Source organism: Falco peregrinus, chromosome 3 (genome assembly GCF_023634155.1).
Source record: "Falco peregrinus isolate bFalPer1 chromosome 3, bFalPer1.pri, whole genome shotgun sequence".
Taxonomy (NCBI): domain Eukaryota; kingdom Metazoa; phylum Chordata; class Aves; order Falconiformes; family Falconidae; genus Falco; species Falco peregrinus.
Window position 1 is genome coordinate 11,636,584 of NC_073723.1, and position 10,959 is coordinate 11,647,542.

Below are 10,959 nucleotides of genomic sequence, written 5' to 3' on the forward strand. Positions count from 1 at the left end.
AATGCCCTTCTAGAAAGGGTGACCAAGGGAAATGCAGTATAACCACTGTGGCAACTGAACTGAAATACGGATAAATGATCTACAGGAACATGGCAAGGAAGGATACAAAGCCAAAGCTTGCTGAAAAATGAGTAAGTAGCTTGAAGACACCTAATTTTTTTATTATTTTTTTTACTGTGACACGTTTACAAATATGCACAGAGATAATAAGGTATATCCCAACATGTTAGAATACAAAGTTTCTATCAAGAAGCATACTGAATGGCTTCTTTACCCAGGAGAAAAATGTGCCAAGGAACTTCATTTTTTAAGTAGAAAGGAAATAAAAGCTGCTGCTGAGATAAATACTTCTATTCTCAGACTGCAAATTTACTGTCATTGTTTCACAGCAAACTCCTGGACAGACTTTTTTTCTTAACCATAAATTTGTCAGTGCAGAACTTCCTTTGTTCCCTGTCACTTCTGTGTTTTAGGTGGTGAGGCAGTCGGATGGGGTTTTTTTTGCCTCACATGGTCAATGGCTGTAGCAGAACGTGCAAAGCCAGTTGGTTTCCCTCAACACCATTCTCCATATATCCACTCCAAGTTAGAACAGAGATGGCAGGTATTTAAAGACACAATATTTATCCTGTTTCAAGCAAGGGGGATCCTTTATATGTGTCACTTGCTGACTGATACGCTTCCTTTGCTCCATAATGCCTGGGTGACAGCATAGTTTCAAGAGATGCTTAAAAAAAACACCTGCAGGTGATTTGCAGTATAGATCGAACCCTTGGTAACGGACACTACCCCAGCACTGAAGGTCACTTTCAAGGCACCGTGCCGTAGTGGATTGCCAGTACAGCGTATTGGCAATCAGGAACGAGAGACACCATAAGGAGTGCCACATTCCTCCTGCCATCACCACCAATGATTTGTCCATGGATCTCTCAGTCACTGACTCATCCACAGAAGAGGATGACAGCTGAACTTTCAGTGACCTAATAATTATTCTAGTGCTTATTAAAAAATACTGTAATACTAGTGTTCTTTATCTCCGTTGATGCTTTTACTCGATTTTACATGCATAGGAGAAGAGCACACTTAGGTGAGCGACCGTATTTCAGTGCACGTGGCAGCTCTTAGTCAGCTCACATCCCAGATGCAGCTTTCTAGAGGCATCAGGATGCTCTTAGCCATGAATGCTGGCATTATACAGAATATGTGTGGACTGCAAACAAGGAAAGTTTTCACATTTCCACATTTGCTTTAGTCTGCTAGTTTAGGCATTTGAATTATAGGCTCAGGGGCTATCCTGAGCACTCAGGTTCACTACAGAGACCTCACAAGCTCCTAGTGAAAGCGTCTAGTGAAATGAGGTTACAAATCATCAGTACACTCTCCTCCATTTCAAGAAAAGTATGGAATGGAAAAGTCTGGAAAATCTGGGCAGATTTTCATTTTTACACTCTGAGGAGCTATTGCCTGCCTTGCTTCACAGGGCTTGTAGATCTGAAAAGGAAAGTGATAGTCAACAGGCAGCTGTCACCCACTCTTCAGTGAGACCAGCCATTGCCAGCACAGGCTGTACAGCACAGGCAGGTGCAGGGTTCACACACACACAGCTGAGCGATGCTGCTGCAGGAGAAAGAGCCCCGCTCTTTCAGCCCATCTGGTTCAGAAACCTGTTGGTTAGAGCAGCTAGCACACCTTCCCCATTCGCCTCAGCTTTTGCGGTGACGGCAAGAAACCCGGAAAAGCTGTTTTCACCACCTCAGAGCTCACTGAATTTCCTTCCTCCCACCAGCTCAGCACAATTAGTAGCAGAAGTCAACCATGCACTTACCAGTGGTGGCTAAAATACAAGCAACAGGAAACCGCATATGAATGGGGAATACCAAAATCATCCAAGCACCACATCTAGGGGTGACAGGTTTCACCCTATCCTTTTCCAGACTCCCAGTTTTATACCATCAAGTTTGGGTTTGTTTTTTTTTTTTGGGGGGGGGGGGTGGGTGTTTTCTTACTCCCTGAATGACACGCCTCACTGCTTTGGGGAAGGATGATTACAGGAAGCTGATGTAGCAATTCTCAGGCTCCAGTCTATCTTGGACAAACAGATGTACCAAAGGGTTTCTGATGGTTTCACTCTCTCATGTTGATCACATGTTTGCAGCTGGGTTTTCACTGTTTTCTACATTCTGCTCTGCGCTTGTTTTCTGTGTGCTTTTCTGAGGTAGATGAGAAAGCCAAGTATCAGTTCTATTATTGTTGATCCATTCTTTGTTTTGTCTAACTTTGCTTCTTCTCCATAGCTGACTGTCATCTTAGATTTGTCAAGCAGATGCACATCTCCAGCATCCTGCTATGTGACCATCTTCTACTTCATCCTAAAATAGTTATTAACATCAAGCTGTAATTTTGAATATGAGCCTCTCCCTCACCAACCAATCACATAAGGAAAAGAGTAATAGCATAAAATAAATTCACAAACTAAAACGAGGCTCTATCCTTTGGCAGAGGTTATGCTCTATATCCCATTGAGTATTTAAGGACTATTGAAACAGGTGGTGGCCAGAAGCTCCCTGATTTTACTACTTGCACAGAAGTGGCTTGCATTTGTCATGTAAAGTCATGATGGCATAAATTTCCATCATTCAAATTAATCCTATATGGGAAGCTTTACCATTATAGTTACTAGGCTTTTGCCTGGAGTAAAAGGTTGTGTTTCAATGCTGCATTCACATCCTCTTCATGCCAATGCTTCGGTACTACAACCACCACCATGACACCACTAGCAAACATCCAGTAACATATAAGTAGCAAAAGGTAGATGGTTAAGGCCTAATCTTATTACACATTCAGTGTTGTAACCTTTGTAAGGACAGCAAGGCTTTCATCAAAATGAAGCTCCCACCACCAATCCTACAGTTCGCATTAAGCACCGAGTGCATGCTGCTATGGACAACTGCTAGGGCAGTGTACATACAATTAAGTCTTTTGAAAAGACATTCAAATTCCTACAGGGTAAAAGAAATAATAATAATCCCTGGATCAGCAGACCATGATCATATGTGGCCCTACTTACCAGGCTAAAGTCTAAACTATGCAACATGTGACTAAAAAGCATGTGGCTTTCCCAACACTACAGAACTGATGAGGTACTTGGCAGTCTATACCCAAAAAGTCAGATCAAGTGCATATATATATACAGTGCACTTAATTCCTATTCTGCAGGACACAATACCAAACACATCAAATGAGATCAGCCTCTGATTTATATCCTAAGACAGAAGGTTTTTATTAATAAAACTGTTTCCTCAGAGTTAAATTCCATTAACCATACTTAAGAGGGAATTACTACACATCTTGCTCCCAGGCAAAACCTGACCATTCCACATGTGTTACAAATCAGTATCTCTTTACATTTATTGGTGTGCTGAAGAAAGTCAAAGGCTTTTTTTTCAGATTCTGGCAAGTCAGGAATCTTTCATGTTTGAGGAATCATGTTGCTATCAATCAGTTTCTATTCTAAACTTAGAAATTTCATATCAAATAACCAACAGCTACATTTTTATACTAACCGAGTTTCTCCATCTTGAAGTAAGCAGCTTAGCTGGCATCATGCTTTTAAAACAAACAGCGGTGAGATACAAGATGCTGTAAGGAAAACTTTAAAGTCCTCTCCATTCTGCACGAGGTGTTTCCCCTCCCTCCTTCCCCCTGTGATTTTTTTAATCTTGAAAGCATTTCCTACTAATGCATGAAACCTCTATTATGCTGCATATGGTTTCTATTTTCAAGTCTCTAATGTGTTCAGGAATTTCTTTGATTTCTCTAGTTGTTACCTCATTCTTGTCATTCCTGATAGAAACAGAAGCAGCAACCCAAGCCCCTTGTAAGTTCTCTTTCTTCAGTCATGAAGCTGTCTGAATGCATCTGTACAGTACTTCAGAATGGTCTGCTTCTACGATCCTTGTAGGAATGAAGGTCAGCCTTGAATATTGGTTGATAACTCTTCGCTGTATTTGAATAGCATCCAGTTTTCTTATTTGAAGAACTCAGATTTTAACCATTAAATTTACAGTGCACCCAAGGACACTACATTTACACCTACAGACCTAAATCAAGACCTGGGATTTGCGCACAAATGTGTAAGTACAAATGTAGCATCTTCTTGCAGATGGATAAAAAAAGAAAAAAATATTCTGAAATTCTTGCCTTCAAAATTAGTGCAAAATCAGCTTCCAACAGCAAGTTTCCAAATAATTAGTAGCTCAATGGTAGCTGAATGCCTAAAAATGTAGCTGCACGACACTCTACCAAGATCTCACAGGAAGGCCTGTTTCTGCCCCGCAACCAGCTTCTGTCCCTCAGTGTATCCCATCGGGGCATGGGTGGATGCCTGCACCAGGGGCTGCTTTAGCATTATTCAGAAGAAAGCTGTCACATACACAGGAGGGTCTGCTGAAGGAATTCATGGTTCACTGCATGAGGCAAAGCTGCCAGTGGAATGCACCACAAACACAAGAAGCTTCACTTGGAAAATACAAATTTAATCTGGAGACTTAACATTGAAAGATCAAAATACACAAATACTTAAGAACTATAGATAGCTCTAGAGATGGCTCTGAAATTATGGAGTGTACAGACTTTATAATCTCAGGGAAATTGTATGCTCCAACGATACACCACTTGCTGAAATAAATGAATCTTTTATCACCAGGTTGCTTCAGTGGGTGTTGCATTTCAAATGCAAAGAAACGTGGAAAAAAAAAGGGGGGAAAAAAGCAAAAAAAAAAAAAGCACCTGATCATTGCTTCATGCAATAACTACAACAGTAATTTTACCAGTTTTATCTTTTAATGTTGATTTTATTTTAACATGATATGATATGCTCAGAGGTTCATATCAACAGAAAAAGCTGCTGCATGATTGCTTTTTGGCAGCTACATAAAATTTCCCTGAATTACACAATCAGCTATTTCATACATGAAGCATACAAGAAGAGACAGAGCCACCATGAATTTCCGAAGGCTCTGGGTTTATTCCATCCACAGGCCAGAGCTGGTGCTCTCCAGTGAAACTATAACAGCCAGACAAAAGGAAAATATTTACTGCCCACAGTCCAGTAGATAGGAAGATCACAAAGCAAAGCTTCTCCCTCATATGAAGTTCAGTGAGACAAGTACAGGCAGCATGCAAAAACCTTTGGCCATGTCCTTGCTTCTTCCTTTTTTCCCCTGCCCGTAAAGCTTGGAGGGTCTGCACAAAACAGACACAAAATCCGAATACAAAAGGATTGTGTGGGTCAAAGTATCTCCACTGGAGACAGCAGATGCCGCATCATCCCCTGGTGTGGCACTCCCACCCCACGCTCTCACCGCTCCCGTGCATAACGGGAAGAACAGCTACACTGGAAGAAAACCCGTGGCATTTGAAGCCTGGCCACTGGTCTAGGTGGTGCCTGGCAAGCATCTAGCAAGCAGAGAGGGGACACCGAGACAGATTTTAGGGCTCTGACGGCAGCGCTTCTTCAGAAGGCTCCTTAATTGAAAACACTGGAACTACCAAGTAAATCCCCATGTGAGGGGCCCTGGGGTGCGTGTCTTCCAGCCAATGCTCATCACCCCAGAGGGGAAGCAATAAAACCCACTGCCATCTTCTGTTTAGGAGCCCGCTTGCAGTATTCTTTTGTCATCTTTAACGCCAGCTTAACAAATACACCAGTTGTCTCTGATCCGAAACTAACAGTCATTAGCTTACAAAAGTATCCATTTCTAACAGGCTTAAGCATGCTTGCCCTAAAGAGAAACATATATCCTAATTTTGGACAAGAGCATCTGCTGGGAAGGAAAAGGGGCGGAGGAGGAGCAAGCACCGATGCCAGCATCGAGATGCAACAAATCGAACAAAAGAGATTTCAAGATGTCGCACTAACACACACACACCCCCAAAATAAATCTTCCCCTTGAAGGATTGCTTCCCCTCGGCAGAGGGGGATGCTCCAGGGCCGCCCGGGCCCGCAGAGTGCGGGTGCCCCCCCGCAGGCGCAGCCCGGCAGCACGCGCAGTCCCGCGCCCTGGCGGCTTCCCGGGGGACCCAGTGCGGCACGCGCGGGGCACCCCCGCGCCCCCTCTGACCGAAAGGACCCCCAAGCGGACCCGCCCGTACCGGCGCTGCTGTAAAGGGGACCCCCCGCTCTCCCTTTTCTGCACCGCCACCCACCGAAGGCGGTTTTGCGGAGGGGGAAGGGGGGAGCGGAGCACGGGGCGGGGGCGCTCCGGGGGCACCCCGCAGCCCCTCGCCCCCGCAGCCCGCAATCTGCCGCGGGCGGGGGGGCCGGGCAGCACCGCCTCCCCTCCCCCTCCGGAGAAGCCAGATTTTGTCTCGGCGAGATGTGGGGGGGCGCGGCTCCGCTCCCCCACGGCGCACGGCAGCAGGTACCAGCGCTCAGCCAGGCTCAGCGCGGAGACCGAGGGGTGTCGGCGCGCAGCAGGGACACCCCCCCGTACCCCCCGGGGCCGGGCGCAGCCCCGGCAGTGCCGAGGGGGGGCCACCAGCCCGGGGGGCGCGGCGCGGCGCCTTTGTTCCGCCACCGGCGCCGGCCCCGCCCCCGCCTCCGCGCATGCGCCGGGCAGAGACAAAGGCGCGGGCAGCGGCTGCGGGGCTTCACCCAGCCCGGGGCACCGCGGCGGGCGGGGTGGGGGGGGGGGTGTCCTGCGTGTCCGCCCGCCCGCCCGTTTGTCTGTCTGTTCGTCCGTCCGTCCGTCCCCTCGCACATGCCGCCGCGCCCAGCTGAGCCGCGGGGAAAGCTCCTTGCGGGAGCCGCGTTTGGAAGACGCGCGTGTGCGTGGGGAGAGGCGATACGGCGAGGGGGGGTCGGGGGGAGAAAGAGGCGGCAGGTTTGCTTGGGCGGAGGGGGGATCGGAAAACGGGGGGCAAAAGGGAGGGGTCTGTGGGAAACGGGGGGCGGCATTCGATGAATATTCATGAACAGCCGCATCGGGGCGCCGAGAGCGGGGCAGCGCCGGCGGTCCCCGCCTTTCTCGACGGCCGGTCCGTAGCCCCTGCCCCGGCGGGACGCGGCAGCCCGAGCCCCCCGCGCCGCCCCGCACGGGCGCAGGGACTGAAATCGCCGTCGCGCCCACGCGCACGCGTGACCGCGGTGGCAGCGCCGCTCCCCGCTGCCCCACCGAGAACAATCGCATTGTCGCCAGCCACAATGGGCACGCGCCGCCCCGCGCCCCGCCGCCACCGCGGGCTGCGCTCCCCGCGCCGCCCGCCGCCCCCCGCAGCGCGGCACCGGGGCGCCCGCCCCGCCGAGCCATCGCGCGAGCCGCCTGCCCCCCCCGGCGCCCCCTGCACCACCCCCGGACCGGACCCCCGCCCAGCGCCCTGCCATCTTCCCAGCGTCGCGCGTTCTCTTCTCCGAGCGCTTCGTGGAGGGGTTTGGGGATTTTCTTTTTTTTTTTTTTTTTTTTTTTTTACATGAGCCTCCCTTTGGAAACAGATTGAAGGCGCCGAAAAGAAATTGGGCATAAACCCCTATTACTCCCACCACACCCACCGCTACCCACCCCACCACCCCCTTCCCCAGGAAAGCCTTATCGGGCATTTAAATTTCAGGGAGTAGCCATCAGTCCGTTCGGTGCCTGGAGCCCGCGCCTGGGCGCGCTGCCCTCGAGGAACCGAGCTCCTCGCAGCGATCCTCCCAACCGTGCCGGGGCAGGCGGCTCCCCGCCCGCTCTGCCGTCCCCACCCTGCCCGATTCAAACGCACATCTCCTTTCCCCGCACCCGAGACACCACGGGGAGGGGGAGAATGATAAAAATTACAAAGCTCTCGGGGTCTGCTATGTAAATGGCATAAGTGAGATACACTGCTTCTTACCTTTTTATGTTCTTCCTCTCTCCCTCTCTGTGTGTTTGTGTGCTGGGATGTCACAACGAGAGTCCCAGGTAGCCCAGAGCCCGCTCGGCTTGGTCCGAGTGCTGTGGCTCTCCCCTGCTCGCTCGCCGGGACTGGAGTGACTAGTGCCTGCTGGAGCAATGCCGCCGCTACCGCGACTGCTGCCTCTGCATTTCTCACTCTCTCCCCCTCCCTCTTTCCCTCCCTCCCCCCATCTCTGTGACAGTCTGTGGGCAGTTCAAAAGCCACACGCACTTATTTATTTATTTTCCGGGCTTTCAGGCAGGGGATGCGCTGCGCGGCGTCCGCGCTTAGGGGGCGCACGGACCCAAGGTTTTAAATATTAGCCTTGCACGCTGCGGGAGGACTCGCTCGGAGGTCCGCAAACGCACCTTGCAACCTTACCCCCCACCACCACCCACCCCCCAAAAAAGATATCTCAGGGAGGACCCCGGCGAGGAGAGGACGGGGAGCGGGAAGGGAGAAGCCAGCCGCCCTGCCCCGAGGAGAGCGGGACGGCACGGAGCCGCACGCCGAGGTGCGGGCGCTCCGCAGCCTCCGGGCTGTGTCCCGCGGGGCGGCGGCGGGTCCGGCCCCGGAGGAGCTGGGGAGCGGCGCGGCGGCGGGAGCGGGCACGCCGGGATGCCGCCGACGCGTGCGGCCCTTTCGAGGAACGCGAGAGCCGCTTCCCCGCCGGAGCGGGGCGGCACGGGCGCAAGAGATTGAAAAATCCCAGGCGTTTATGCTTTTGGCACGCTTAAGGAGAGGGTCTGCCCGTTAAAAACAAAAGGCAAAAAAATAGAGGAAGGCAACCCATTTCTCAGGAGAACGGATCTCTCCCGGGCGCTCCTGCAGCTGAAGAGCTGGCCTGAACATCGCTGGGGCTGCAGGTCTGGTATCCCTCCAGTGCTCCCCCCTGTTCACAAGCGTCCCTGGGGCCGCCACAGCTAAGGGCACTGCCCGCACCTTCCCACCTCCCTCTTCTTCCAACCCTGCCGCCAGCGAAGCCCGGCTGCGGCGGGGCCGGGCGCGCCCCACTCGTCGCTCCGCGCTGCGGAGCCCGGCAGCGGCGGCGGCTGATGCGCGGAGCTGGGGCGCCCTCTGCTCCCCGAGCGGTGGCCGGGCAGGGGCTGCTGGGCGGCCGGGCGCGGGTGCCCGAGCCGGGTGACCTACCAGGTGGCCCCGCGCCCGGTGGAGGCCGGTGAAACGGGCTCGCTGGGAGCGAACCGCGGTGGCGGCATCACCTCGGGGGCGCGCCGGCTCGGGGGGGCGGCGGGGAAGCCGTGCGGCCACGCCACGGCTGCAAAAGCCGGCAGCACCATCTTTCAGCAGGGACAATGAAGGCTATTTCCCATTCATTCGGGGGCAAGGACCGAGTGAGAGACGCGTGGCTGGCCCGTGATGAAGGATAATTCCGGTCTGCATTTTCGATGGAGACGGAGCGAAAAGGGCGCAGGGCACGTGGAGAGAGCGGGCGCGGCGGCGGCGAGGGGGTCTCGCTGCAGGGACGTGGTGCGCGGAACGATGTGCGACGCGAGGAGTCCCGCTTCCCATGCATTCCCACGTTGGAAAACTTTCGGGCAATAAAATGCATTTGGGGTTTATGTGTTTCCCGCACCGCACCGTGCAGCCTGTGGCCGCGGTGGGCAGTCGGCCCGAGCCGCCGGGGGACGCGCGGGGCTCAGGGACGGGCGGGCAGCGCGGCGGGAGCCACCGATGTTCCCCCACGGTCACACAAAAGTCCCGGGCTTGGAGGGAGGGAAGGAGGGAGCACGGGCACGGCGGGTTCCCCGGGCGACTGCAGGGACAATTTCCCATATTTTCGTGCAAACCTCCACGTGCCAGCCTTCGCTTCCGCCTTTTTCCTCTTGTGGGTTTTTTGTTTGTTTGCTTGCTTTGTTTTGGGGTTTGGGTGGGTTTTTTTGGGTTTTTTTTTTTCCTTAATTCTGCTCCGTATCCCCATTTTTTTCACCTGTGGTTTAACCCTCGCTCTGCAGCTGCGGGGCGCAGTGCCACACCTGCCCAAATGCAGCATCCCAGCCCTTCTCCGGCACGGTGCGGGGCTGGCTGCGCCCTGCCGCAGCTGGGGGAGGGAGGGCAGGCGGTACCACCCCCCACCCACCCCCCCGCACCCGCGACATCGCCCTGTTGACGGTAACGGGCTGCTGGGGGGCGGCTGCAGCGCAGGGCGAGGCAAGCGGCGTTTACCGTTACATTGGGTAATCGAGGAAAAAAAGAAAAGGGCGGGGCGGGGGAGCGCCCTGACACGTCTCGGCTCTCGGGGGGGGCTCCCCGCGGTGCCTCCCGCCCCCGCGCTGCCTCCGCGGCGCTCCGCGGGGAGAGGCAGCCCGGGCGCCCCGGGGCCGTGGCGGTTTGGCAGCCTCCGCGCAGCCTGGGCGAGCCGGGGTCCGCCCGCCCGTGTTCCCGGGAGCATCCCCGTAGCGGGAGCGGGAGCGCCGGCGCCTGCCCGTCGGTAGCCTGCTGCAAGGGCAAGGGGGGAAATCCCTCTCCCCAGTTTTCTTTCTGAGCCACGCGTTATTTGTGAGGTAGGGCTAGGGGGAAGTGACGGGCAAAGGTGGCCCCAAAATCCAGCCGGGAAGGCAAGCAGAGACAGGCAGAGCACAGCAGCACACCCACAGGGTAGCTCGGTCAGGGGCTGGGGACCTGGGCCAGGCTGAGATCCTGGGCCATGGGTAGGGCTTGGGGAAGCTCCAGGTTAGGCTGAGCAGGGACAGTCAAGGCTGACATTGCCCGCAGGGCCATGACATTTAGGCAGTCAGGATTGTCCTGTAAAATTGCCCACCCACTATAGATCCAATGTGAAATAATATAATAGCGGGAGTAAAAAGACCAGGTTTTAAGCCTGTATTTGAAGGTCGACTTAGGCAGCGAATGTTCACCTGCATGGAGTCAAGCCCTCGTGAGGGGAAAAACAAGTTACAGGGTTCCCAACTATATCAAAAGAATAATATTCCTGAGTGTGTACTGAGTCATTTGCTTGGGAAAGCCTGTACAACTGAAAGTGGCACAGAAATAGTCATTGCTGCTACCAGTTTGAGAGCGGTTTTG

At 53.5% G+C, this 10,959-nt stretch overlaps 1 protein-coding gene across 2 annotated transcripts in view; it reads right to left on the bottom strand.

Moving 5' to 3' along the window:
* Positions 1–8,097, bottom strand: part of BASP1 (brain abundant membrane attached signal protein 1) — a 52,422-nt gene extending 44,325 nt beyond the window's left edge. The window contains exon 1 of one of the 2 annotated variants that reach the window (XM_013297903.2): positions 7,873–8,097. The gene's annotated coding sequence lies outside the window, so the exon portion shown is untranslated. Of the gene's footprint in view, positions 1–1,825; positions 1,952–7,872 lie in introns of those variants that run through there. The other variant, XM_027784324.2, reaches the window with a different exon arrangement.
* Positions 8,098–10,959: the final 2,862 nt, after the last annotated feature.